Consider the following 4,764-nt stretch of genomic DNA (forward strand, 5'->3'; position numbering starts at 1 on the left):
AAAAATTTACAAATCTAAACTGTATTTTTACAGACTTTATTTAACATTTAAAATAAATGTTTATCAAATAAAGTCTAATGTTACAACTAATCATGGATCCCTTTAAATTGTTTAATTGCTTAATTGTTGTCTAAGTTGGTCATTTCGTACCAGTCAGGTGCAAAATTATCACCTCTCTGCACAATAAGCACACAATAACTTCCAATATACACCAACTGCTCCGACTTCCTTTAAAGTTTATTTTAGACATAGAGAGCCAGAGATCTTAACAAGATTTCCCACGACTGGATTATTTTAGAGTGAAAACATCACCGAACGTCGCTCCGCTTCTCCCAACAAACTCGCTTTTTAAAGGACAAATCCACCCAGGTTTAAAATTCCAGAGATGTTTGCTGCACGCTGGGAACAATCAGGGTTAGCTACTCGATAACTCCGGGGAGTAAAGTAAAAACACGCCGAGGAACGCCCACGTAGTTAACTCCAAACTCTCATTTAGGGAGGGAGTTTTCCTCCGAACAATTAAAGCAAACGATTAAAACGGCCAGACTCTCATTATTTGACCTGATCTTTAGGCTAAAACTCCCAACTGAAGGACAAACGAACTGATTTCAAAAGAAAAAAATCAAGAATCATTATTTATTTAAATCCTAAAAAAAAAAAAGTAAATCAGTTATTGAATAAAAACAACTTAAACCTGAACTTTTTCCATATTTGACATAGAAACCAAGAATAAAACACCAAGAATCCTTCGATACGTTTACTAAACACATCATACATTCTTAATAAATTTAATTTAGTAATATTTTAAATATATAAATCATTGTGTAATTTAAAAGAAACTGTTCAAAATTTAAAATAATAATTAAACAGATAAAATTCTGTTTTTTTTTTTCAGTGTAATGTTTTACTTTTATTTTTGTGTTTTGTTGTCTGTTAGCGACAAAAAAAATTGATCCCACACTTYTGGTGAGCTCTTCCTCCATCGTTTCCTCTGAGCTTTCCGTAGAAACATTCAAACTCAGACGCTCCTGATTATAACACAAAACACATGATTATAAAACCACCTGACTGATTTATGAGAAAGTATTCTAGAGAATAATTACAGGAGAACTCCACTCAGACACATCCAACCTGCTGTTATACGACGTTTTACTGCCTGCAGCCAGAAAACCAGTTCGTTTGTTTTGGGAACCAGAGGATGGATTTTAATGGAGATCTCGGCAATTAAATAAACGTCGACCAGGTTCAAGAGCTAATTAAACTTAGCGAACACCAAAATGTTTATAACTCCACCAATTTTGCGGAAAATCGGCTAAAATTCGGCGAGGTTGTAGCTCGGTGTCTAAACTTAAGTTCTGGTTTGTGTTTCTTCATGTTGTGTTTGTGTTTTCTGACAGGATGGCCCCATGAGGACACTTCCTGTCAGGACTCCTGGTAGAAGCCAGCTGGGCAGGTGCAACCCCACAGGTAAGACCAAATCTGTTACAACACCTACCTGAAGCTGACAACTCTGCTCTAAACCTGAAACACGTCCGGAAGTTCTGCATCCAGGAGGATCCAGGGGTTTATGGAGACAAAACTTTTGGGAGTTTTGTTCCTTTTTTTGTGTGTGTGTGTGTGTGTGTGTGTGTGTGTTTCACAACAGCTTGAGACAACTTTAAAGGAATGTTCCTCGATGGAAATGTTTGTCGTGATTTGACGGAGCTGGGAAAAACCTCAGCACACCGTTCCAGTCAGTTTGATTTACAAGGGTTAAAATAGCTCACAGTGCAGCAATTTGATGGCAAACAAAGTTCTTGACGCAGCATTTCTACCTGTATGGACACGCTAACATGCTAACAGAACTAACATGCTAACAGAACTAACATGCTAACAGAGCTAACATGCTAACAGAGCTACACACAGACGTTTTTCATAACCGTGCTGCTCTGTGATGATTTGTCTCCTGAGTGAAGTCATAGTGAGGTTCTGGTGGTTACACACACACACACACACACACAGCAACTTGCAAGCTGCAGGTTGTTCATTGCTTTGGTGACGCAGCAGCAGTGACAGAAATGGGGGGGGGGGGTTCTCATATCAGAACTAAAGACCCTGCAGTCATGAAGGAATGCAGCTTTCAGATTAAAGTTTTAAAATATTTATTTCAAACCTTGACAATAACATTGTAAGAAAAATACGTATTCAATAAACTGAAGTCGATATTAAAACCACCACTGTTAAATAAAATGGTTTGTAGAAAGAATAAAACCATACAACACCAGAATTCTGGATATGAGTGAGGTTTNCAATATAGCGTCGGTGCTAGCGCAAAGGCTAACAGGCTAAGCTGAGGTTCTTCTTCCATGAAGTAGCTCTGTTGTATTGGACAATACAAGGTCCATTGACTCCCATTATAATTTATTAAAAATAATATTTCAAAAACAATAAGTTGTACAGGCACCAAAAGGCATAGCCATCATTTGGCACAGGAGCTTTAGAAATATAAATTACAATGGCAGCTGTAGGACAAAGTATGCAGGAGGAGAAGCATGCCAAAGTGGAGATGACTTGGATGGGAAACGAATCACAATCACTGTTGAGATGAAAATAGAGTTCCTGGTCCAGAAGCCTTTTAAACTTCCTGTGATGGAAAAATCCAAACGACAATCCCACAGCTCTTTGTTTCCCCACAGTCCTCTGGTGTCTTCTGTCTGCCTTCAGCTTTCCATCTTCCAGCTTGGAAAATTGTCAGGAAAAGCTCAGCAGGACTGGGATGTGATTAGTTTTTACTGAGTCACGTGGCGTTCAGGGTTGTTTTTTACATCAGCTTACTTTTACTGGGCGGCTTATCCATGAGGCGTTCAAATGTGTGCAAAAAATAAGGGAAGTCGGCTCATCTGTCAGCTAYGAATTCATCACCTCTGTCCTCACTTCAGCAGCCAAATGTGTTACTCAGAGCAGAACCRAAGTCCAAAGGAGAGCGAGCCAGCTTCCAGAGAAGAATGGTTCTGTAGACAAGACCACCAGACACAAACACAAGCTGCCAGAGAGTGGCTGCTGGTTATTTCCCACCCTGCAGCCATGTCTTCCAGATGTTGTGGAACTGACTTCGGCATGTGACCTTGTTTTATGTCATCTCTCCTCTTTCAGCACTGACTTTTTTCCTTTCATTGTTTAATTCTTTCCACCCTCACTGATCCACTCAACAAAACACCACTGGAGAAACTCTGCTTTTGGTTTAAAGCTGAGAAATGTTATATTACAGACAGAAAGACTTGAGGAAAACAAAGGTTCTGGAACAGGCTTTTTGATGACCGTATTGATCAGAGCATGTCAAAATCAGTTTCACTGAGRGCCACGTGAGCGTCATGGTGGCTCTCAAAGGGCCAGTTTTAATTAACTTTGGTTTAATGTTTACTTTCGACTAAACGTGAAACATCGTGTTCCTCTTTGCTACGGTTGAGCACCGCTAGCCAGTGGTGGGCACCAGCCCGCTAAAGCGCAAATCCACTAATTGCGGACCGAAATATTTCGTTTGTGCTTTAGCGGTCTTACTATATTTTATAATTCATAAGCGGATTTGCGCTTTCTAAAATTAAAATGCAGTACCACTAATAACTAAGTATCTATTAGTCATCATTATCCTGAACAGCAGAAGGTATGGCTGTCAATGAATCACAACACATGTGATCTATCCAACAGCACCCCTCCCAGATAAACACACTTATTGTGAAGGTATACATCCTTGCTGACCGGTGCTTTCGGTCACGGTTCTCATTTCCCACAATGCTTTGTGTCTGCTTACGTAGCAGGAAGGCAATGTTTAGAACTCCCTGTCCCAAGTAAAAACATTTAATGTTTGTAATCCATACTAAAATTTTGTATGTATTGATTTCTTTTACTTTACAATCGGAGCTCCTTTAAAAAAAACACAGTTTAAACGCTGGAGCTCAATACATGACATAATTTGTCGAACCAATTGGCCAACGCGGTTAGAAACTCAGAAGTGTTTTAAGGATGTTATGCTGGTGAAGACTGACATTTAGTGGTCAACTGGAGCAACTACATGGAAAACTTTAAAACCCAAGCTATTTTGAAGTTCGCAGTTAGTTTTCTTTACTCCGTGCTTTCGTTTCCCGTCACAAATCAAATCCACCATGTACCCAGAATGCATTGCTTCAGTTTTCCAATAAACAGTTTTAAAATTACTTTATTGATGCTTCTTTAATGAAAAATCTACAACAAACAAAAGAAAAAGACAAAGAAGCAGCCGAACTAGCAATCCTCAACAACTTTTTAATTTTTACACCAGGAGCTAAAGGTCTGTTTCAGGAAATCACATCCCCTGCAATCGGCAGTTGTAGAATTAAGTTGTAAAAGAGTAAATTCGCCGCAAGTTGGCAGTGTTGTTCATATATTGTACATGAATTAATGCCAGATAGTAAGTGTCAAATTGAACTTGTGCTTTAAAATTAACTTCCACTAGATTTTCTATGGCATAAGCACTTTAGAAATTGTGGAGCTAATATTTGGATTAGCGCTGTCCACCACTGGAAATATCACATCGGCTATGATCTGGGATGGGTATTTATATGGAAAAAGGGGTTGTAATGAACATAATGTAGAGTTATCTGCAAACTTGGCAATCAAGTTTTTATAAAATGTACTATTTGGGTCATTGACATGAAAAATGTGTTTTTCTTTACCAAAACTTTGTAAACATAAACTGAAGTCCTTTTTTTTAATATATAAAAAATGTGAAACTTTGAGAGTTTTTGACAG

General features: G+C 38.5%; 1 protein-coding gene across 1 annotated transcript in view; it reads left to right on the forward strand.

The window, feature by feature from the left end:
• The first annotated feature begins 1,217 nt into the window (after positions 1 to 1,217).
• The window catches only part of hivep2a (HIVEP zinc finger 2a), an 82,842-nt gene continuing 79,295 nt past the window's right edge, over positions 1,218 to 4,764 (forward strand). Inside the window, exon 1 of the mRNA XM_014023909.1 lies at positions 1,218 to 1,467. The gene's annotated coding sequence lies outside the window, so the exon portion shown is untranslated. The remainder of the gene's footprint in view (positions 1,468 to 4,764) is intronic.

Source organism: Austrofundulus limnaeus, unplaced genomic scaffold (assembly GCF_001266775.1).
Source record: "Austrofundulus limnaeus strain Quisiro unplaced genomic scaffold, Austrofundulus_limnaeus-1.0 Scaffold394, whole genome shotgun sequence".
In the NCBI taxonomy this organism is placed as follows: Eukaryota; Metazoa; Chordata; class Actinopteri; order Cyprinodontiformes; family Rivulidae; genus Austrofundulus; species Austrofundulus limnaeus.